The 25,650-nt window shown below is 41.1% G+C and overlaps 1 pseudogene; it reads left to right on the forward strand.

Annotated features, from left to right (window-relative positions):
- Positions 1-15,022: 15,022 nt before the first annotated feature.
- Positions 15,023-16,209, forward strand: LOC147429868 (uncharacterized; annotated as a pseudogene).
- The last annotated feature ends 9,441 nt before the right edge of the window (positions 16,210-25,650 follow it).

Below are 25,650 nucleotides of genomic sequence, written 5' to 3' on the forward strand. Positions count from 1 at the left end.
TTTATTGCAGAGCTTTCTGCTATCAACAATTTGAGGCACCGCAATTTGGTCCGACTCCGAGGATGGGGAGAGGGCAAGGGCTGACTATTTCTTGTCCATGACTATATGCCCCATGGGAGCTTGGACAGCTTTCTCTATAATCATCGAGCGTGTAGCCCTCGACTGGGCAAAGCGCTTCAATATCTGTTTGGGTCTAGACTCTGCTTTGCTATATCTTCATGAGGAGTGCAATGGAGTTGTTCTGCGTAGAGATGTCTAGCCCAACAATGTGCTGTTAGATGAGAATTTCAATGCTAAGCTCACAGATTTTAGTCTTTCCAGGCTGTTAAAGCCATTAATGTCTGGGTATGAGTCAATGATAGTGGCAGGCACTAGATTGTGTATTCCTTGCCATTTGCCCTGGCCCCTCTCTATGAACGAACCTTCAGCTCTCAATGCCTTAAGAAGACACTATCCCCAGGCCCGTATTGAAATGGCAAAGCTTCCCTATACTCTGCCTTGATTGGGCATATCCTTGGTTGGGCATATCCAGCAATTGTTGACATTTTTTTAACGGCTCTTCACATGGAATACACACTGACATACACATGGACCAAGCATGATGTCTTTTCCCCACAATCCTCGACTGAAAATCTCAGTGATTTTGTTGGCCCATGTGTAATGCCAACATGCCTTTTGTTGCCCGCATCTTAATAGAAGCCCTTGATTTGCATACGATCAAAAGAGCAGCACATGTACTGGCCCTGATCAGTTTATCCCAAAAGATGCATACACAGAGAATGAAGACAATTTGACAAAAAACACCCCAAAAGCAGGCCGCGCCGGCGCGCCCTACTTTTGGGGTGTTTTTTTGCAAGAGACATTGTCATCAATCCAACAACAGAGAGAACAACCAGAAAAGGGCCAAAAAATGGATGGCAGAGGACACGCCAAACCAAGAAACACGACATCATATCCGGTCTTTTGCTAGCCCTCATTGAAAGCAGAAACAAAATCCACCACTAAGTTCCCCTCAGTGGGGAGATTTGCATACTCCAAGGCCAAATTGTCCCTATACTCTTCCCTGACTCTAGTTCCATCTACACCTGGTTGGGCATATCCATCAACTATTGACATTTTTTTAACGGCTCTTCACATGGCATACACACTGACATACACATGGACCAAGCATAATGTCTTTTCCCCACAATCCTCCACTGAAAATCTCAGTGATTTTGCTGGCCCATGTGTAATGCCAACATGCCTGCATCTTAATAGAAGCCCTTGATTTGCACACGATCAAAAGAGCAGCACAAAACCTGGCCCTGATCAGTTTATAGAAGCAAAAGCAAACATATGTACATTACAGTAAAAGCGTGTCAAAATAGAAGGCTGAAATTGACAAAAGAGCATCAAAATAGAAGCGCAGGCTGATATTGATAAAACGCAGGCACAAATCTGCTTGGATTTTTTTTTCCAAAAAACCCCACAAAAGGAGGGTGCGCCGGCGCGGCCTGCGTTTGATGAGTTTTTTTAAGCAGAGCGCAGCTATTTCAACCATGGAGAAGAGAATGTACCTCTGAATAATTTTCTTCGATTTGTTCATTTTCGCCTGTTCACCTTCGATTTGTTCACCTTCGACTCAGAAAAGCCCAAAATTTTGAGAACTTTTGAGATAGATAGATAGATAGAGAGAGAGAGAGAGAGAGAGAGAGAGAGAGAGAGAGAGAGAGAGAGAGAGAGAGAGAGAGAGAGAGAGAGAGAGAGAGAGAGAGAGAGAGAGAGAGAGAGAGAGAGAGAGAGAGAGAGAGAGAGAGAGAGAGAGAGAGAGAGAGAGAAGAAGAAGAAGAAGAAGAAGAAGAAGAAGAAGAAGAAGAAGAAGAAGAAGATTACATTGATTGTCTCTCAACTTGAGAGTCGAGACTTGACAGCTCTCAAAAGCCGCGGACGGTGGAGTTTTAACTTCATAGGAAACTATCCCAAGAGACCTGAAAACTAGCCAATGAGGAGTTGAACTCAAGACCTGGTATTCAAGAAGGAAATGGCATAACCAATCTGCCACACTTGGGTAGAGAGAGAGATAGAGAGAGCGAGAGACGCACACTATATATATATAGATAGATATATATATATAGAGCGAGAGAGAGAGAGAACTAGTGAGAGAGATATAGAGGCACACCAGCTATATATATATATATATATATATATATATATATATATATATATATAGAGAGAGAGAGAGAGAGAGAGAGAGAGTAGGAGAGTGTGAGAAAGATAGATCTAGTTATTTTTATGATGGCAAAAATTTAATGCATTGGATTTTTAAAATTATGTGATCATGAAATAGAGGTACATTTATGACGGTTTCACTAGATTTTTTTTGCCGAAATTAATAGAAATTCCCTTCAGTTGGTTCAACTCAGAGTTTCTACAATCAGTCCTTGCTTTAACGCCCTGTTTTTACAATCGTCTCCTTTCTTCAATCATCCATGAGTAGATTCATCACCATATATGGTCCTTCTCCACGACAGAAATTAAGTGTTAATTTTCAAAGCAGGTTTGTGGAAATCAAGCTAAATCTTCTTGAGGAGTATTTTGACTTAGCAAGGGTGCCTTTGTCACTTAAGCCTTTGTCACTCAGCCATGAACAGTTAAAGTTTGAGCCTGTTCTACTCTCCACTGGTGAAGAAGGATTTCTTCTTGATGTAGAAATACATCAATTCTATAAGATTTTTATTGATATTATTGTACATGAGACTCCTACTTTTGTCGAGTTCATTTCTAATGAAACACCAAAAAATCATAGTGTCATTGATATATGATTAAACAGCTGCCCTTAAATAGTAGCTTGCAGGTCGCTATGCAAAGTGCTACAGAGATTGTTAAAGCTGAAGAACTGTCCAAAGTTTACGATGGGTACATTGCATTTGAGCTCCCTCCTTGTGAAGAGAAGTCAACAATGCATGGCATGGAGCAGAAGTATGATGGTCACTCTTGGATGGAGTACGTCACATGCAACTCAGATTGTTTTGATGGTGTTGTGCGCTTGAGTCGTTGTCCTGGACACCTTCAGTGCCTCAACATTGATTGTCCTCACTACTCGAGACTACATTATCAAAATGAAACACACTGGAAAGGAAGAATGAAAAAAAGTTGTTCTGTTGGTCTTGTTGGGCTTCAACATGGTAATATAGTTTGCAAGCACTGCTCACAAATGCCTGAGTGTGTTGATTTGTGTCATGCAATAATTTACTACTGTGTGCCTAGAGATCATTTCAACACTACAAGATGTGCGATTCATCTGGCTAATCATAAGCACCCTTATGAAGAGGGTGTGAGCAGAGCCATCAAAAAACAAATAGAGGAGAAGGTTGCAGCACGTGCAAAGCTAAATCCTTTCACTACTCCAAAACAACTCGAGGGTGCCGTTACTCAAGATCTTATTATGGACATGCTAATGAAAGACAATCAAGAGGGGAACTCAAAGATTGGTGAGGATGAACTTGCCCACATTCTTGAGTATGCCACTCCTCTTTCAAATAAGAGGAGGATAGGAAGATGTTTAGAGTATGCCAAAAGAGAGAAGAATATCACTGCAACGGGCCTTGAAGCTGTGTTGGACTTGAAGAATCGTTGCTGCTACCCTTTCATACACAGTGTGCTGTTCCCAGGGAAGTTGAGTGATAGACATCAGCCACATGTTTTTAAAATGTCAATTAGGGGACCTGGTAGTGGACTTGATTTGATTAATAGAATGAGACCTGGTGGAAACTTGCAAGAAATGTGGGTTCATTTTGATCACATACATAGAGTTTCTAGTTGGCCCACAATGTCTGCACATGTATATGACCCTTATGTGCGTTCTCTTTTGACTATTGCCACATGTGAGTTCAAGGTCGAGGATCGCTTTGCTCAGACTGAGTTTTGGAGAAAGTTGAATTCTGTGGTTCATGAAAATGGCTTTGAAAAACCAGAGTCTCGTGGATTCATGGCAGATGAGGAAAATGCAAATTGGCTTGCAGTGCGTGCAGTTTACTTTGGTGGGGCAAAAAAAAAGGTACCCAAAAAAGAGAGGAGTTGTACTTTCCATTGGGAGCAAAGCATGGTTCACCACACACGTAAGTGTATCCGTCCTTCATTTCAAGAGGAGCATAAATACTTGTGTCGAAAGTGGCGAAATGCACCATCCGACGTGACTGCAGACAGCTGCAAGAATGAAATTAGAAAATTTTGGCATGCAGGTCATGCAATCAATGGTGAGATACCATCATTGGAAACTTGGCTTGCTTGGTGGGATGTGAGAGCATTCCATTGGGGATCTTGGTTTGTGAGTCAAGATGAGTCAGGTATTTTTGTGCCAACCACTAATCTAGCAGAGGATAAACATGCAAGTATGCGTGCTGGAGTTGGTTTTAAAAGCCAGATATCCCTTTATGAGGCCACAGGATTTGACATGTCAATGGCTATTTTGCAAAGTGTAAAGTGTAATGCATTCTTGAAAGGTATTCATGCTGGGACATGCCCTGGAATACAAGATATGGCAGAGAGATTCAGTAGTCAAAGTACAAGCCGGACATTGAATAGAAAACTAGCAGATCTTGCTCATTCATCTATGGTTGAAATGGGGATTCAGTCTACGGAGATGCAACATTCTGCAATGTGTAAACGGAGTGTGCGTGCAAAGCGACCACTACAGGTTGATCCAAGAGAGATCCTAGAAGAGGATAGTCATAGGACAAAATTTGTAACTGTTATTGAGGGTCATAGTCACCAAAATAAACGAGAAGGTGAAAGAAAAGGAGAATATGTGGAGAGGAGGATTCCAAAGACAGTGTGGGCTATCAGAAGAACCGAACTAGGAAAGAAAATGACTTGTTTTGGACGATTACCAGGGCAAAGTGGAAGATGTGGAGCATACAATTGATAATAGCAAAGATGGAGTACCTGCACCTTGCTTTTGGGGTCGAAGGAAGTATCCTGGAGGTCTTGTGGGGGGGTTTATTTGGTTCTGTAACTCATCCCCAACACACTCTTGGGAGGTTGATGAGGACCATGTTGTTGGCTTGATTGGCCCTGCTCCAGGAGTGTGGCCAGTGGATGAGGGAAATTTGTTGCAACCACAAGAGAAACAAATCCTGGAGGAAAATGGATTTTCACTTGAATCAGGTAAAAGCTCAATCAAATCAACTACAGCAAATGCAACATCGAGCTCTTTGCAAGCGCTTAGTTCTTTTCGGCCAAAATTTAGAGATGGTAAGCTTGTTAAGTGGAGAGCAAATTTGACCAAAGAGTTCTAGGTTAGCATTCAGAAAGGAAGAACTTTGTCTGCACAACTGGTTCGTGAGGCCATTTTTTTATGCAATGAGTCTCATATTTTCTACGTAAGTACTGAAGGCTCGCGAGCATTAGGTGTCAACTACTCAGTGACTCTGGGCGAGTTTCCTCGTTGCACGTATGAGGGATTTCTTAAAAGAGAAATCAAGCGCTTGACATACACGCCATGTAAGCACTTGTACTACGTGTATTTGCAAATATTGGGATTGGATTCATCATCTCACGAGTTCATTCACCAGGAAGCTCTCACAAAAGTTGAATTATTTCAGGCTCTTAGTGGCAGACGTTGCAATGTCACAATTTGACAATCATGTGTGTGAGCATTAAAGCCAATTGATTTTTTTGGTCTTTTTGAGATGCAAATCGCGACCAAGCAACAACTAGAAACTTTTTGGTGTATATCTTACATCGATACGGAGATGCCTCTTTCGCTACTATCTAATGGATCGAAAACTATAGCAATATAAAATCAAAGAGCATACATTTTTCTATGAAGCTTGGAGTATATTGCCATCATTGTTTTTACTTTTTGTTTTGACAGAGTGAATCATTGTAAATTATTGTTACATTTTGTTTCATTGATCGTACATGAAATCCTCATTTTCAGCTATAATCTGTTATGTCTTTTTGATAACAAAAATTTAGTATCCAGGGGTCTTCCATTTAAATGTGTATTGTTATTGTTGCAGTCTAGCATTCTCTCTCTCTCACTCTCTCTCTCTCTAGACATGAGATTAGGGTGTATATAAATAAACAATTGATTTAGGCATTCCATTTGTATTAATCAATGCAGCATGTATCCTCTTGTAGGTAAAGTTCTCTATGTCCTGTCTAATAGGAGTGGTTTTCTACGGAGTACCCTTCCACAAAGACCTGCTCAGAAACTAGGATTGCTCGGAAAAAATCGCTCGGAGAACGGTAACACTCAATCATAGTGTGTGTGATTGGGTTGATTGGAGGTGAAGAGAAGTGGATATGGAGATTGCCCTTCATTGCGGCTTAGCTCCTCCATAGGCCGAGAAGCTCACCTCATAGATTTAACCATTTGTGTTGCCACGATTAGCTCACTAACCGTGTGAGTGTTTCCATGTCCTAGCCGGGTAGCTCATCCCTCCGGATTGATAATTTTGTTGGTCATTGGAGATATTGCAATGATGGAGCCCCCAATATTTGGTGCCGCTACCGGGGACGATGGCCTATGTTAGTGTAATTGTGGCATAAACAAATGCGTTCCCTCACTAATTTCACTTGTGTGTTTATGTTTTTGTGGATTTTGAAGGTGTGTGCATGAAGCATCGTGTCCATAATTCCCTAATGTGTGACCGTATCTTGCCAATTGTGTATTTTACACACTCTAATTTCTCACTAACCCCTTGCTAATTTGACTAATTTTTGCTAACTTACTAATTTTCTATGAAGGATTGGAGCATTCGACCATTCAATTGATCTTCAATGCAAAGGTAATAAAGGTGGTATTCTCAACCTCCCTACAATCTAAGGATGTGTAGAATTCTGTATAAATCCCACCATGATGCAATGTAATATATGCTATGCTATGTTGATGCAATGTAATGTGATGCTAGGGATTGAAAAAATTGTTATTTTTTGTTTTCACGCCGTCGTAATGCCGAAATTTTTAAGAATTGGTGGCGCATGAATTTGATAAGTTTCAATTGCTAATTGATGAATGTGTGTTGCTAATTGGGTGCCTAATTGAGTTAATTGCATGCTTGGATGGTCAAATTCAAGTGTGTTTGCATTCTAATTGAGTGTGTGTATGTTGATTTTAGGTGTGTGCGCACTATTTTGCCCATGTTTGTGCACCTAGAAATCAATGTGTGCGTTATGATTTTTCAAATGTGATGATTGATATGTGTTGTGCTCATGCCCAACTAATGATTTGTGAAGTCACATTGCAAATCCGACAAATTTAATCCTTTTGTGTGCGCACCTAAAGATTGGTAAAAAATGTCAATTTTTTAGTGTGTGTGTGTGTCGAAAAAAGTGTTTAATTTGTATGGTTAATTCAATGTTTTGATTGCATAAGTAATGTATGAAATGATTAATTTCTACGTTTTTGTGCTCAAAACAGGGATTTACACACTCTAATTGCATCAATTTTTGCCCTAATTTTGTCGGTAATTTTGCCGGTTTAATTGCCTAATCTTGATTTTATTGATGAAATTAGTTGGAAATTGAATTGATGTGATTTTGGCAATTTTATTTTTCTGAACTATTCCTTGATGTGTGGAGAATTTGTAGAAATTTTTTGCGTATTTTTTGAATAATATTTGTAATTTTTTGGATTTTCGGGTGATTTTACGCGTTTTGGCTAATTTTTGACCTAAATTTGGTTTTTTTTGTTTTCGAGAGTGCCTTTCAGCGCATGGGAATTTGTAGAAATTTTTTGGAATAATTTTTGCAGATTTTTGGATTTTCGGGTGATTTTACGCTTTTTGGCTAATTTTTGACCTAAATTCGGATTTTTTTTGTTTTAGAGCGTGCCTTTCAGCGCATGGGAATTTGTAGAAATTTTTGGAATAATTTTTTGGATTTTCAGGTGATTTTATGCATTTTGGCTAATTTTCAACCTAAATTCGGTTTTTTTTTTTTTGTTTCCGAGCGTGCCTTTCAGCGCATGGACTTTCCTCGTCAGAGAGAGCTTTAAGTATCTTGGGATAGTTTTCTACGACGCTAAAATAATCTTCTTATTCTTTCTTCTTTCGCTTTCGTCGTTGTTCTTGTGCTTTATGACGTGTGAACCCACCCTTACACACACAACACACAAGCTACAAGAAGACATTATAATTTATTTATGTTTTAAAAAGGGGACCTACTTGTCTTCTTTCTCTCTTTCCTCAAAGACTGTGGAGCCTTTTGTCTTTTTGTCTTTTTGGTGTCATTGACTTTTGTATTGATTCATTTCATTTTGTTCAATTTTATTTTAATTTCAGTTCATTTCGTTTTCTTTCCCTTAAATTTTATTTCAATTTCATTTTCTTTTTTTCTCACTTTCATTTCATTAATTTGTATATTAGTCAAAAAAATCACAAAAAAACCATTAAAAATCATAAAAACAATAAAAATTTTCAAAAACCCAATAAAAATAAAAAAAAGAGTTAGAAAATTAAGAAATTTATAAAAAATAGAAAGATCATTAAAAAAAGAGTAAAAAATCAATAAAATTAGAAAATTCACAGAAAAATAAAAAACACATAGAAAATCACAAAAAACTCAAAAATTTCAACTAGACAAGAACCTCATGTCTTTTCACACTTGGAAAAGATGTGGTCAACCACAACTGGAAGATGCTCCTGAATTTGTGAGTACATCAAGAAACAAACGAGCAGAATGCTGGGGAATCATCTCCACCACCATTGAAGTAAGTTCACAGGTCATCAAAGCTCAATTCCACGTGATCACAGCAAAGGATATTCTAGAAGACATCATAATGGGAATGCCAATGGCCCAGAAGATGTTAGAGATATAGAATGCAAACATGATGTAGTCTTTAGAGACACCAAAGAATGAAGCTCAAGACTGGTCACCCACGGACGACAGCACAAAGTCCTCAAGCACAAATAAAATGGAGATGAATGCCAAAGAAAAGCTTATTGAAGATGATTCATCTCCATCAATCAAAACTTCAGAAGAGCTTAAAGAAAATCAGGCAATAGCAGGTGTAGATCAAACAGAGCAAAGAGACCACGGAAGCTATTGAGCAAAGAATGCCACCAAAGCTAGAAGTTAAGAAGAACGGGGTTGCAGACAACCAGGAAGCAACAGGAAGTCCAAAGCTCAATCACTCATTGCCAATAGAATTAGCTGTTGTAATTCAGATTGCAACAAAAATCCTAAATCCACCCTCCATAGAGACACATTTAGATCAAGATGAGATCATGGAAAAAGCAGGACAAAGATCTTCAATAGAACTAAAAACGTCAGATTCAGAGTTGCAGAAGTCACAAGGATCGAACATAAATCTTGCAGACAAAGGTAAAGCTAAAGTGGAACTTCCACCGATTAGCAAAAAAGGTGTGACATCGTATGCCTCTACATCAAAGAACCCTCATGAATTAGCTTCTTCAAGCAAGTCAAGCTTTCAAAACTTCAAGTCAAATGCTGACCCAATTAAAACCAAAAAAGCAAAGATATTTCAATCAAAGTACTCAAGAAAGCAAAGGAAAGTCAAGCAAGTGTTTGTTCCGAGCAGTTTAGTCAAAGTCAATGATCCGGTTTGGATTAAGGATAGGAAATCAACACATGAAGACAAACACATTGGATGGATAGCATCACAATGGAGCTTAAAAAAACAGGAGTACTATGGAGGTAATAGACAGATATGGGTACCAAAACTGCAGGTTAGAGCATCTAAAGTAACTTCAAGACCCTCCCAAGAAAGAAGACCCACAAGGTATGAACCTCTACAATATCCTAGGATACCTTAGAAGCAGGTATACAATAGAACAGCATCAAAAGATGCTAAAGTCAACCACAATTTTCAAGAGGATAAAGTACAAAGACGGATCTCAAAGAATGTTCCTCTTTGACAAGTATTCTACACAGGTTATACAAAGATTTGGCTACCAGTCAACCACAAGCCAACTGCAACTACACCAGACATGTTTGAAGATCTCAAGAACTCAACAAGACCTAGAATGAAGCAAAGTCAACAATGGAGATACAAAGGTCCTCAAGAATTTGGATTCCTAAGTCTTCCAATGCTCCAAGTCAAAAGCCAGTAGTCGACAATCAACAGAGGCCTACAACTACATCAAAGACTCCTATAAACAGGCCCAATTGGATAATCAAACGGACAATGGAGTCTTTAGAGTCAAAGAAGGACAACCCAACCAAAGCAAATGCAGATTCGAAAAAGATCAAATAGGTATGGCATAGAAGTATCTCCTTTTGCATCAGCACCCCGTGGAATCGCTAGTTTTGACATTGGTCGATATTGGGATTTCTTTGACTACAGCTTCACGTGATTCCTTGGTTACCCTTCTCCCAACCTTGAGGCAACTTGCTTCCAAACTCATGTCCTCTTCCTCTAGCAGCCACAGGCACCCAGGCTTTGGATAGAGCAGTAGGCTTCTCCTTTCCGTTGTGTGGCAGGGATCACACAGAGTGGACCTTGCACACAGTTTTTGACTGGCTCGAAGTCCAGGCTATAGAGTTCTCACACCACACAAGGTACTTGGGGGTGACAAAATTTTGATATGGACACTTTGGCCTCTAGCCAAGTTCAGTGTGACGCAACGAGATGCAAAAGGATGTACACGGGTGGATGCATGAATAGGTGGTACACTAGCTACCCATTTTTGGGGGTGGTAGCAAGGGGGTGGGCTGGTTGGTAGCTAGGTGAGTAAACATTGAGAATCTTTTGTAAGGTTTTATTTGAAAATTGTTCATCAAAAGGCTTGAGCAGCGAGCTGGATTTAAAAACTTTAAAATTTATCTTTTCAGTTTCAACTGTGTGTGTGAAAGTAGTGCAGGGGGGCCACCGTAACCCCCAATACTGAGGTACTACTGCATCTTAGTGTTGCTGGCTGTCTCTGTACAATTTATTGTTGTAACTTGTTTCCAAGGTCCATGTAAGCTCTCTTAAGCTTGCTCTGAAGCAAACAGGCTAGATGTTTGTCGATGCATTCAAGCTCCATAAGCTAATGTGCATGCATTCAAGCTTGCATTGAAAACCCGTGTAGAGGCATGCATGCATGCAATCAATCTTGCATTGAAAAACTGTGTAGAGGCATGCATGCATGCATGCATTCAAGCAGATATATTTGTGCACTTTGCATTTTTTACTGAACTTCAATTGGCTGGCTGCACATGCATTCATGTCTTGTGCATAGTTGAGAACGTACTCGTATGGATTGCAAATCATAGTGCTATGAAGAAGCATGAATCAGTGATACTCTATGAGTGTGGTAGCTACCACCTGAAACACTCATTTAATATAGGGAAAGTGCATCAGAGATCATCAAGATTGTAGCGTTAAGCATTCTGCAAAAAACATAACAAGTTGGTAGCATTATGTTAGCCAGCTACCAATCAAAAAGTTCATTTAGCAAAGAAATACCAAGGCGGTAGTTACATGGTAGCTATCTTTCTGGGACACAGGTGGTTGTACCACCTATTCATGCACATGCCTAGCCTGCTTCTGCTCCTGCTCAATGCAACAATTGATGTTTAATGTGAAAACGTCTGTAAAATTGTGATATTATAAATGCTCACCATGCATAAGTTATCTAAGTTTTTAGTAAATTTATGGCGGTGTATGTTTCAAGCTTAAGTGTTGAACCATACTCCAATTATACTTCCATACCCGTATGCGTTTGCCGTATGGAAACAACTATGGTCTTATGTTTTTTCATGTATTTTACAGGGCAAAGGCCGTTGGTGCACTCCATATGCGCCATTTGAAAGGAAGACAGTTTTTTGCATGACAAAGCCTCAAGCACATGAAGTATACGACCTCCCCAACTCTGGAGTGGATGCTTGACTGCTGACTAAGGCAGATTCCGCCAACAAAGATTGGTTGAAATGCTTTAAGGAGGTGCTGAAGAGGGGCAGCAAAGTAAAATGTAGAGATGTGGAACCAGAGCTCTGGAATAGGTTTTATGTACCGTTCACATCCGTGTATCAAGAACCTCCTGGCAATTATGGTATGGAGATCTTAAGGATTTGCTAGAGGCTTTCTATATGAGCAGTTGAAGGGACAGGTTGACTGGGCCTTGTTTTCAGAAAGTATTGTCACAAATATGGATCCAAGAAAATTACATGCAAAGAAGCAGCGATGGGCAGATTTCCATTCCTCCTCTGCCCCTAACAGTTCGCGGCGAATGACGAGGACTCCAGATCAGGCACCCCAGGATACTTCGATCAATACAGTGGATGATGTGCAAAAAAAGAATTTATTTGGTCCACCGTCTCTTACAGAGTTAGATACTGTTTACAACATGGTTGTAAGTAGGCATTCTTTTGCATTGTCAGAGTATAATGAAGCTTAAAAGAAGCTGGAATTGCTTCGGGCTGATGTGCACCGAAATGAAGGTGCCAACCTCCTAGTGGAAAAGCTCAGAGGCCAGTTGAAAGATGCAGAGGCTACATTACTAAAGGCAGAAGGTAACATCGATGTTCTGGATGCAATGAAGGTGGAGCACCTTAAAAATACTATCGCGGCAGGTTGTTGCTAACACTCCAAACATTGCAAGTGGTAGTTGAGGAGAAGGCACCACTTGATGCTATGGATAGTGCTCTAAAGGAGAGAGATTTTACACAAGAAGTGGAGGTGTGCATAGGCGCGGATGGATTTTGTGAAGACCATGCAGGTCAAAAGAAGTACAGTTTTGTTGTGTGCACCTCCATCAAAAGTTTCACCTGTGGATATGGGCAAAGTTTGCAGTGCTTGTGGGTTGACGATGTACGATGACGATTGCACTTGGCATGTTTTTGCTGCCCTACAATCATGCCTTTCACATGTACTGTTTTGGCCATCTTGTTGCAAGCAAAGAAAAAAAGTTTGCAGTGCTTGTGGGTTGACGATGTACGACGAAGATGCACTTGGCATGTTTTTGTTGCCCTACAATCATGCCTTTCACATGTACTGTTTTGGCCATCTTGTTGCAAGCCAAGAAACATGCATGGAGATGGGATGCATGCAACCAGTTTCGCATACCATGCGGTCTTTGGTGATCCTCGGCAATACGAATGCCAATTTCCAAGGAGTGAAATTAGACACCAAACCCTCATCAGTGCCCTTAAGCATGGACCATGGTATACACCCTGCTGCATTTTGTAGCATCGAGATTAAATTTATCTGCTTTTTTGTGTTTCTGTTATCAAGGGAACCCTGCTAATTTTAGCTACTAATACAAGACTGGTAGCTACTAGTACAATACTGGTAGCTACCACTCTCATAGTGGCAGTTGTCATGCTAATCCTGGTACAGCTAGCTACCAGTATGGCTATGGATACCATTCTTCCATGAGCTACTATTCTCCCATGGAAGTCTTGCTGGTGGCAAGGTAGCTACCATTCTTCCATTAGCTACTGTTTTACCATGGAACTCCTGCTGGTGACAAGGAAGTTCTCACTGTCAATCCTGGTAGCTACCAGTATAATAGTGGTAGCTACCATTCTACCATGAGCTTCCATTCTGCCAAGGAAGTCCTGCAATTGACAAGGTGGCTACCAAGATTGCATTGGTAGCTGCCATTCTGCCATGAGCTGCCAGTCTACCAAGGAAGTCCTGCAAGTGACAAGGTGGCTACCAGGATTGTATTGGTAGATGCCATTCTGCCAAGGAAGTCTTTCAAGTGACAAGGTAGCTACCAGGATAACATTGGTAGCTACCATGATAGCATCTGTAGCTACCATGATGGCAGGGGGCAAGGTAGCTACTAGGATATCATTTGGTGCTACTGGTAGCTTATTAGTGCTTTCCTGGTAGCTTCTATTATCATGCTTACCCTGCATGTAACTTGAAAACTTGTTCTTAATTTCTTGTTGTTGTGAAGAACAAAAATCAAGGTGTTGGTACATGCTGAGAAGGAAGATGTTTTAGATAAAGGTTGTTGCTAGGCTTTTATTCTGTTAACCACCACTGTTAGATTGCTTACTATTAGGATAGAATTGGTGGCCCCTATGTCATCTTGGTAGCTCTCAGTCAGCCAGCTACCAGGATGGCATTGGTAGCTACCAGAATAGTGCTAGTAGCTATCAGTGCTTGCCTGGTAGCTTTCACTATCATGCCTGGTAGCTTCCACTATCATGTTGTAGCTACATGTAACTTGAAACAGAAAGTTATTAATTCCTTAATACTTTTCATGACTGCAAAGGCTGAGCTAGAGACTACAGTTGAGAAGGAAGGTGTGTTAGAGAATTATAGTCCTGAGAATGGAGATCAAGCAGAAAATGCTCCTTCATCAATGAAGGACAATGAAGTGTCAGTAGGAGACACCAATCCCTCCATCCTACAGACCACACAAATGATGCAAAGGGAAAGAAAGAGAAAGATGATAGGTGTTATTTCTGGTTTTGTTTCTTCCTAAAGGTAGATAATATTGTTTAAGGTTCATTCTTGTTGATTGTTTCTTCTCTCTTGCAGATGGAGCTGCCAAAAAGCCTATAGAGGATGCAGAAGGGCAAACAAAGACATCAAAGGACCAATTATCCATAGAGACTGGAGAAAATAGTAACATGAATCTGGAAGAAAAGGTGCTACAACAACCAAAGTCAGAAAAAGACTCCAAACATAGTCTCAATATTTTTGCTTTGTAGCCTATCCCCATTTTTGGCTCTTTTCCTAAATCCTGTCGCCGTTTTTGGCTTTGTAACAATTCTCCATTTCCTATGAATTAAGAAATCCAAAATCAAATTTTTTTTGTCCTGTCCATCATTGTTGTTTATCTCATTATTGTTTTTATGTTCAGATGCTGCCACTAGCAACATTGACAATCTTGATCACATAATAAGTATGATAGCACAGACTACTATGAAAGACCCTTCTGATGTAGATGGTTCATTTAGAGTTGAGGGCCAAGTCCCATGTGCTAGCAGCATTGATGACCAAGAGGATAAAAACACGGAGTTTTTTAAGAGAGTGAAATTAATGTTGATAGCTTTGATTTTGCTAATGAACAGGCTACTAATGATGCCCCTATGCTTGTTAATCCGCAGTACAAGTGAGGACACGGAGATTATCATGAAAAAGTCTGAACCAGGAAGGGAAAATGGTGATGCATATGTGGATGCAGGTGGTGATGCAAGTTGTGCAATTGGTGCAGGTGATGACACGGAGATTACAATTGATAAGTTTGAACCACCTTGAGAAGATGGTGACGCATCTGTGGATGCAGGTGGTGCAGGCAGTGCAGGTGAAGACACATACATTATCATTGAAAAGTCTGAATCACCTTGGGAAGATGGTGATGCATCTGTGGATGTAGGTGGTGAAGCAAGTAGTGCAGATGGGGCAGTTGGTGCAGGTGAGTACACGGAGATTACCAATGAAAAATCTGAACCACCTCAGGAAGATGGTGATGCATCTGTGGATGCAGGTGGTGATGCAGGTTGTGCAGCTGGTGAAGTTGGTGCAGGTGGTATAGAATATGTAAGGCACGATGATAGGATGGTGTATCAGCAAAGGGAGGATGGAGGAGGTGCAGGTGGTGTTGCAGATTATGTTAGGAACGATGATGGGACGGTGTCTCGTCCATGGGAGGATCCTGGGAACATATTGTTTGAGAGTAAGCCAGCTCTAATCCTTGATATTAATTGTGTCGTGCTGACTTCATTAGACAAGAATTACCATTCACGGAATCTTGCCTACTGGAATGATCTAGAAATTGTTAGACATAGCAGGGGTGTTTGCTGGGTATAAAAGGGATGCACCTGCATTCTTGGAGTGGTGCCTTGTGCACTTTGATGTATTTGTGTGGACCTGCTGCATGAAGACTAAAGCAGAAAACCTGTTGAGTGCTTGCTTTCCTGATCAATTTCCCCAAATTCAAGGAAATTCTTACACAGCATGATTGTGTAAGAGATGCTAGATTCAAGATAACTGGTGGAAAGCCTGTATTTTACAAGAAGCTAAGTGACTTTTGGGAGAAAAGAGGTCAGTACACTGCTACGTCCACAATTCTAGTGGATGACACACAGTACAAGCAGCTGTGGAATCCTCCAGACACTTTCTACATTGTGAAGAATATGGAAAATCAGAATCCCACTGAGATTCAAGGATATCTTACAACAATTGTAAGATCTTGGCTCACGGCTTGGCTTTGTGCGGAAGATCGCCTCAAGTATGCCGAGGATTGTGCATTGTCGAGACCGATCGATAACCTGAGCATTAGGATCTCAAAGCAATGGCATCTAGAGTATAACGGCTAGATTTATTATCCTGACATGTAACCATGATAAGCGATGTAAACAGTCAACCATTTACTGACTTATGGAGTATTTTGCTCACTTGTAACGATGACACAATGTAGTAAAGCAGCTTTTGTTGACTTGTACACTTGTTTACGTTTTTGCATTGTTCATCACTACACCTCCACATTTGCACAATTACAAGTACTTAACATAGCTTCCGATACCAGGAAATGTTAAGGGCAGCTACCAGTCTACATAGTAGCTACCCTTGCAGCTACTTAGCTATGCTTGTTTAATTTTTCTATGTCTCTTGTGGAGATGATTTATTTCTTATGGCTTAATGTACACGTCGGAGTACTGGTGGGCACTTGGGTTGGTTCTAGTGGTCATGATCATTCATGCATCAGATGTATTCAGCATTTACCAGAGTCACTTGTCCATTGTCTCTTAGGACTGGCACATGTAGCCTCAAACGTTCAAAAAGTGCTGCCACATTTGCACGCTCATGCGCTTATTCTGAACGGCTCCTTATCGCCCCCCACGTGATGCCCCCCCCCCCCCCCCCCCCCCCCCCCCCCCCCCCCCCACGACATTCAGCTATAATGGTGCCGATGGCGAAGGCAGGAGAGAAGCAGGAGCCTACAAAAGACTGCTAACACCTACTGCTGCGGGCCTGCAAATTCTGACCTTATCCTCTGTCAACACAATCGTTGAGCAACCGCCTGCTGTGCATGTGTGAGATTCGTCATCAATTGGCTGTCCCGTTAGGGGCATCGAACCCTTGAATGGCCGGCTGCATGTGCAAGTCTCATTTGGAGTTGCCCTCATCTCCTTTTTTAGGGAAAGGCTTTCGACAAAGTGTTCATGCTATCTGCCTCTGGATATCACATAGGCATTTTAAACATGATTCAAGAAATTGCAAAACAAGGTGATGCTCGGCACAGAGATTACGGAGATTCCCCCAAAGAAAAAAAAAGATGTTGAAGGGCCACCAAAATCATCTTAGATTAGAACTAGGAATGCTACACATCAAAAGGAGTTCTATTGTAAATAGCCTCATATGTTTCTGAGGAAAGTAAGAATTTTCTTGTACATCCCACTTTCTGCATTGAGAACTTAATAGCTCGTACAAGGTGGGATTGCAAACAAAGTGGGATTGCAAGGTGGCTTCAAGCTCAGAATTTAATAGCTTGAACTCATAGGGATTTTCTTTTGCTTGTTCGTACCAAACTCCTTTGACAAAAAATGAGCCGGCATTGCAAACATTCCCCCATGCATCTCTTAGAAAAGCTTTAGTTTGAGTCTTTTCTGCTGTACATTTCAAGACATAGAAATCCACAAGCTCCTTATTGTCATGAGGAGCTATAACAGCAGCATCATGGTGTCCTTCATATGCAAACTCTTCAATCTCATCATCATCTTCGACATCATCTGTAGGTTCACGGGTAACATAATTCCATGCAAAAACGTGTGATTTGTTTGAACACCTCCTCCAGCTGCCTTGCAAACAAGCACTACAAAAGCATGCGAATTGTCGATACCTAAGAAGTTTTCCATTTGTTAACGAGTAGCCGCTGACACAATGTAACCCACATGCATTAGGCATAGATTTACAATCCCGATGTTGGCTTCTATCCACATCACCTACTTTGACCTCCTAGAACAATCGAGTAACTGGTTGTACCTGCAAAGAATACATGGTTGTAGCACCATTGGACATGGTTTCTCTCAAAAATGGCACCACATGTGCTGCACATTGTAATTTCACACAGTCTAGCTTTAGCTGCTCCTGAGTGAGATGCCTCTTAGTAACAACACCTGCACCATCATGTTCGCCCTTTCCATGACCTGAACCTGAAAAGTGATGTGTCACTTTCAAACTTGTCAGAGTTCCATATCAAGCAACAAAATAAAAAGGCCTCTTTGCTTTGAACTGCAAGGCTGCTCCATCTGACCATACCCAATGTTCATTGAGTGATATGCCTAGCTCTTTCAACCAACCATAATGGAGCATAAAGCAATGCTGGACAAAAAGAGTATCATGGCTTTTATCATCAGATATATAGAAATGATAGTATTTTTGGACACTACCTGCAATCCTCACATATGTAATGTGAATGAAGATTGTTACCTGGCTAGAAAACCAATGCATTGATTGGATCTCGCTCTGTTATTTGAAAGTGTAATTTTCAACGAAATCCACCACTGACACTACCACATCTTCAGGGAAGATACGTAGACAATCTTTAAACTGCTCGGCCTGCCATTTGTAAACAAAATTTTTCTTTATAAACTTACTTAGATGATCGTTGAACAGTATGAAAAGTTGCCCGCACTGCATCTCCTTGTGAGAAAGAACTTTTCTTTTCTTCTTTTTCCCTGAATCTGTTTCTGTTAAGTATGGAGCCTGATTTACCTTGTAATCTTCTGTGGTAAAAGCGCACATTTGTAAGGCCCCCATTATGAGGAGAAGCCATCGTGTGTGAAGGAAAATCACTCGCCGGAAACCAAAATTTTCACGGCCAAGCCAGAATATTATGTTCGGACGGCGGTCGGAAAGTGGTCGGAAAACAACCGGTAGTCAATGGCCGGTGGCCGGTGGTTGGAAGTCAATGGCCGGCGGTGGCCGAATTCAGTGGCCAGTGGCCGAATTCAAAAGCGGACTTGTCTTCTCAAGGGTGCCCACACAGGGGTAGATTGAAGGGTCCGATTTGGACTTATCTACACAAGGGCGGCTACACATGGCTGCCTCTCATGAGAGAGGGCAGCCCTTTTGGCCTATAAAAGGAGGCCATTTCTACACACATTTTATATAGTGTGAAGTTGATGCAACAAGGTGAGTGTGAGGTGGTGAGAGTGAAGCAAGGCGGGAGCTCCATTAAGGGTATACTCCCTTTGTAAACTACTTGTTGTTTTGAAGTACTAAAGCCATTGAGTGGCTGCTTTCCCGTGGACGTAGCCCACATTGGGTGAGCCACATATATCGTGTGTACTCTCTCTCTCTCTTTACTCTATAATCTCTTGTGTATATAAATCTATCTCTCTCCATTAAGTAATCTACTCAAATATCTATTTAGCTACTTCTTATTTCCTAACAACTAGTATCAGAGCAAGGTTTGCTCGTAGCTAAATTATTTCAAGGAAAGGATTCCTTGAATTGAGTGGGAGTTATGGCGGAGGAAGGGAAGCTCAAGGTTGAGAAGTTCAATGGAAAAAACTACCAACATTGGAAGATGCAGATTGAAGGCTATCTCGACCAAAAGGACCTCTATTTGCCACTAGGCGGTCTTGCGAAGAAGCCCGCAACAATGGCAGATGAAGCATGGATTGTCCTTGATCGAAATGCACTGGGAACAATCCGGTTCAGCTTGGCGTCAACGGTGGCCTTCAATGTTTCGGAGATGAAGACCACGGAGGACTTGATGAAGTCACTTGACGACTTCTACGAGAAACCATCGGCATCCAATAAGGTATTTCTTATGAAGCGCTTGTTCAATCTAAAGATGGCAGAGAATGGTTCAGTTGCAGAACACCTAAATGACTTTAACACAAACATAAGTCAACTTCGATCGATGAAAATCAATTTCACGAAGTGGGAGCTCTTCTAATACTATCATCTCTATCGGATAGTTGGGACAACCTTGTGATGGTTGTAAGTAATTCTATTTCTGGCACAAATACTCTTAAGTTTGATGATGTTGTGGGTGTTCTCCTAAGCGAGGAAATACGAAGGATAAGCACAGGAGAATCATCAAGTGCTGCATTGTCAGTGGAAACGAGAGGAAGCCCTAAGGAGAGGTTCAAAAACCAAAAGGGTCGTGATCGCTCAAGGAGGAGAAAGTCACGCACAAAGTCAGTTCTTGAATGTTGGAACTGCGGCAAGAAGAGCCACGTCAAGAAGGATTGCTGGTCCAAGAAGAAGAAGGAGACAGAGTCTCAAGACAACAAGCCAACATCAGAGGCCAATGTGGCAGGTAAAGTAGAGCAAGATGCTCTAATTCTCTCATTAGACAATGTGTCTAATTCCTGGATAGTAGATTTCGGGGCTTCATTCCATGCGACACCACACAAGCAACATTTCCAAGACTACACCAAAGGTAATTTTGGGTATGTATACTTGGGAGATGATGAAGCTTGTGAGATTGTCGGCAAAGCTACAGTTTCTGTCAAAACTATTAACGGAAATGAATGGAAGCTTAAAGATGTTAGGCATGTTCCTTCTCTTCGCAAAAATTTGATCTCTACAGGACAATTGGACAATGAAGGTCACAACATTGCATTTGGAAACAAACGGTGGAAGATCTCAAAGGGATCTTTGGTGGTTGCAAAGGGAGAAAAGGTCGGTACACTTTACTTGTGTATTGTTAGCACGCAACCTTCAGCTTGTGCAGCAACTACAAAAGTTGACAGTGCAGTGTGGCACTACTGACTTGGGCATATGAGTGCCAAAGGAATGCAAATCCTTCAAACAAAGAAGCTTCTACCAGGTTTGAAAGAAGTGGACTTAGAGTTTTGTGAAGATTGTGTTTATGGTAAACAAAAGAGGGTAAAATTTCAAAAAACAAGAAATGAAAGAAAAAATAAAAAACTTGAGTTGGTTCATTCTGATGTTTGGGGTCCTCCAAGTACACCATCACTTGGTGGCTCATTGTACTATGTAACATTCATAGACGATGCAACTAGAAAAACATGGGTTTATGTCATGAAGAATAAATGTGATGTATTTTCCATATTTCAAAGGTGGAAAGCCTTTGTGGAGAATGAAACAGGTACCAAGGTTAAATGCCTCAGATCCGACAATAGAGGTGAATATTGCAGCCAAGCTTTTGAAAGCTTTTGTGCTAGTAATGGCATTCGGAGGCAAGGACAACCCCAAGGACACCTCAACAAAATGGGATTTTGGAAAGGATGAACAGGACAATCATGGAGCGAGCACGAAGCATGCGGCTACATGCTGGCCTACCGCTTGAGCTTTGGGCGGAAGCTGTAAGTACGTTTGTGTACTTAATCAATCGGTCACCCTCAATGGCATTGGATGGGGGAGTTCCAGAAGAGGCATGGACAGGTAAACCGGTGAATTATGCATTTCTCAAAGTGTTTGGGTGTGAGGCTTTCATGCACATAGATAGAAGCCTAATATCAAAGCTAGATGCAAAGTCCAAAAAGTGTTTCTTCATTGGCTATGCAGAAGGTGACTTTGGGTATCGCCTATGGAATCCTGAAGATGGTAAAATTTTAAGGAGTAGGGATGTAATTTTTATCGAACAAAATATGTACAAAGATTACTTGGAAAGAAAACAAACAAAAGAAACAGGTGATGAGTACATGGAGCTTGAGGATAGTGAAGACTCAAGGACTGCAAACGGTGACAATGTGCAACAACTTCAACCAAATGAGGAGCCTCAACCTATTCCCCGAAGATCTACAAGAGCAAGTAGACCTCCAGAAAGGTTTGTTCCTTCCTTCAACCATCTCTTGATCTCAGATTCTGGAGATCCGGAATCATACGAAGAAGCTATGCAACATGAATCCAAAGAAGAATGGACGAAGAGCATGCAAGTGGATATGGACTCACTACATCGCAACCAAACATGGGAATTGGTTGAGTTGCCTAAAGGTAAGCGAGCACTTCAAAACAAATGGGTGTACAAGGTGAAGGAAGAAGAAGGTGGGAAGAAAAGGTACAAGTCTAGGCTTGTGGTAAAAGGTATTGACTTCAATGAAATATTTTCTCGTGTTGTAAAAATGAACTCAATTAGGCTTGTCTTAAGCCTTGTGGCTGCTCATGATCTAAATCTCGATCAAATGGATGTAAATACCGCATTCCCTCACGGTGACTTAGAGGAGGAAATCTACATGCTTCAACCAAAGGGGTATGAAGTAAAAGGTAAGGAGAAAATGGTTTGCAGATTAAAGAAGAGCTTGTATGGTTTAAAGCAAGCATCAAGACAATGGTACTTGAAGTTTGATCGATGGATGTTGGATCATGGATTCACAAGATGCAACTCAGATCACTGCGTCTACACGAAGAATTTGGGAGATGGAAAATTTATCATACTAATGTTGTATGTTGATGACATGTTGATTGAAAGTGCTAACATGCAGGACATCAAAGACCTAAAAGAGAAGCTGTCTAAATCTTTTTCAATGAAAGATTTAGGTGCTGCAAAGAGGATACTTGGTATGAAAATATCAAGGGACAGGACGAAGAAGACAATAAAGCTATCTCAAGAAGATTACATCAAGAAGGTACTAGAAAGGTTTGCAATGAAAAATGCAAAACCAGTTTCTACACCTTTGGCTGGTCATTTTAAACTAACGAAGGATATGTGTCCAAAGACACAAGAGGAGATAGCCTATATGTCTAAATTTCCATATGCTGCAGTGGTAGGTTCTCTAATGTATGCAATGGTCTGGACAAGGCCAGACATTGCACATGCAGTGGGAGTTGTGAGTAGGTTCATGGACAACCCAGGTAAAGAGCATTGGCAAGCTATGAAGTGGATACTTAGGTATCTAAAAGGGACAACAACAAATGCTTTGTATTTTGGAGGAACTGATATTTTTCTAGAAGGGTATGCTGATGCAGATATGGCAGGTGACAAAGATACTCGAAGGAGCACTACTGGCTATGCGTTCACGGTTGGAGGCACAGCAGTAAGCTGGGCTTCAAAGCTGCAGAAAGTGGTTTCACTTTCTACCATGGAAGCAGAGTATGTAGCAATGACGGAGGCAAGCAAAGAAATTCAGTGGCTTCACATATTCTTAGAAGAGCTTGGATTCAAACAAGACAATTGTGTCTTGTACAGTGATAGCCAAAGCGCTATCCATCTTGCGAAGAACTCAGCCTTTCATTCAAGGAAAAAGCACATTGAGGTGAGATATCACTTCATATGCACTCTTTTGGAAGAGGGACAGCTAAAGCTAGGAAAGGTGCATACAAGTGAAAATCTTGCAGACATGTTTACAAAGGTGGTCAACAAGGAGAAGTTGAGATTTTGCTCATCTTCAATCAAAATTCAAGGATAAGAAGCCAGGATGGAAAGCAATCACAGGTTTGGTTTTAAGATCAGTCTCCAAGTGGGAGATTGTTAAGTATGGAGCCTGATTTACCTTGTAATCTTCTGTGTGTAAAAGCGCACATTTGTAAGGCCCCCATTATGAGGAGAAGCCATCGTGCGTGAAGGAAAATCACTTTTCGGAAACCAAAATTTTCACGGCGAAACATCAGGGGCAACTTTTTTTTCCCTCGCCGGAATATTATGGCCGGACGGTGGCCGGTGGCCGGTGGTCGGAAGTCAATGACCGGTGGCCGGTGGCCGAATTCAAAAGCGGACTTGTCTTCTCAAGGGCGGCCACACATGGGCGGATTGAAGGGTCCGATTTGGACTTATCTACACAAGGGCGGCTACACATGGTTGCCTCTCATGAGAGAGGGTAGCCCTTTTTGCCTATAAAAGGAGGCCATTTCTACACACATTTTATATAGTGTGAAGTTGATGCAACAAGGTGAGTGTGAGGTGGTGAGAGTGAAGCAAGGCGGGAGCTCCATTAGGGATATAATCCCTTTGTAAACTACTTCTTGTTTTGAAGTACTAAAGCCATTGAGTGGCTGCTTTCCCGTGGACGTAGCCCACATTGGGTGAACCACGTATATCGTGTGTACTCTCTCTCTCTCTACTCTATAATCTCTTGTGTATGTAAATCTATCTCTCTCCATTAAGTAATCTACTCAAATATCTATTTAGCTACGTCTTATTTCCTAACAGTTTCGCCAACTTCAAGGTCTTCAAAAATCTTAACTGTTACCATGCGTTCACCATTTAATTCTTCAATCAGGCAAATTGGTAGCTTCTTTGAAGGCCCACACGAAGAGCATTTGAAAATCAAACACTTCAGTGCAAAAAAAATTGACCCGCTAGCCTTCGAGCATAAAACCGACTCCCAAAGCTTTGTAAGGCTAGGGCACTGATTTGTCTGAGCACTACATTTCAAATCTGCACCACAAATATCACATTGACAACTACACTCTTTCCCATGCACACCATAAGAAATCTGCCTTATATGGTTTACAGCATCCCTCAAGAATGACATTTGAATATGAGTGATACAACAGCAGCTGTAGCGATCTCGAAGCTTGCGTACAAAATAAGGTTTCAGCTTTTCAAATGTCCTTTGGTGAATTTGTACCTCTAGGTGACTCTATTTGAAGGCAAGAAAGAATTCTACTTGCATTAAATAATGATATTCATTACACTTATTGGAAAAATCATAACTTATTGTTGACATGCAAAATTGAGATCAATCTGGTGGGAGCTAGTATAAGAATGGTAACTGATACTTTTGTGATCAGTGGAAGGAGAAAAGTTACAAGAGCCTGAGTCTAATAGTAGAAAGCACTCTAAGACCTGGTTGTTATCAGACTACCTAAGGGTAGTTGCCAGGCTAACAGTGGTAGCTACCAGGTTGACAGTGACAGCTACTAGGTTGACAAAGATAGCTACCAATCCACCAGGATTTCCATGGCAAACTGGTAGCTTCCACCAAGATTGCCATGGTAGACTGGTAGCTTCCACCAGGATTGCATGGCAGAGTGGAATCTATTACTCTCAAAATGGTAGCTAATATTTTGTAATGAGTGGAAGGAGAAAATTTACAAGAGCGTGAGTCTAATAGTAGGAAGCACTCTAAGACTTGTGGCTACCTTTACCATGAGTAGCACTGTAAGGCTGGTTGTTATCAGACTACCTAAGGGTAGCTACTAGGTTGACATTGATAGCTACCATGTTGACAGTGATAAATACCAATCCACCAGGATTTCCATGGCAAACTGGTAGCTTCCACCAAGATTTCCATGACAGACTGGTAGCTTCCACCAGGATTGTATGCCATACTGGAAGCTATTACTCTCAGAGTGATAGCTCCAGCTAGCACTAGGATACTGATAGCTACCAAGTTGACAATAATAGCTAACAGTGCACCAATACTACCATGGCAATCTGGTAGAAAGCACTATCAGACTAGTGGCTACCTTATCATGACTATGAGAATGTAAACTAGCAGGTTGAACGTGGTAGCCAACAAATTTACCAAGAACACCATGGCAGATTTGTAGCAACCCCTATCAGACTAGTAGCTACCTTTACCGAGGACAACAAATTGACGCTACCAAAGTCTGATAGTGGTAACTATAAGGATCACAATGGAAGCTACTAGTCATGTATAGTAAGCTACCTATTTGGTAGTGGTAGTTACTAGGTCTAAAGCAATGTGCAACAATAAACAAACTGTACAACAGTCAATTGAAATACAACCAAACCATTTCCATAATTGTCAATGAAAATAAGCTTGTAGTTACTCAAGAAGTCAAAACAAACTTGGGGTTGCTCAAGAAGATGCACTGGGTGTTTATCAAATACTTTGCGTGCAATACGCTTTCGACACACATTCTTTTTGCTG

This window comes from Adiantum capillus-veneris, chromosome 22 (assembly GCF_014529385.1).
Source record: "Adiantum capillus-veneris isolate H3 chromosome 22, ASM1452938v2, whole genome shotgun sequence".
NCBI classification, from domain to species: Eukaryota; Viridiplantae; Streptophyta; class Polypodiopsida; order Polypodiales; family Pteridaceae; genus Adiantum; species Adiantum capillus-veneris.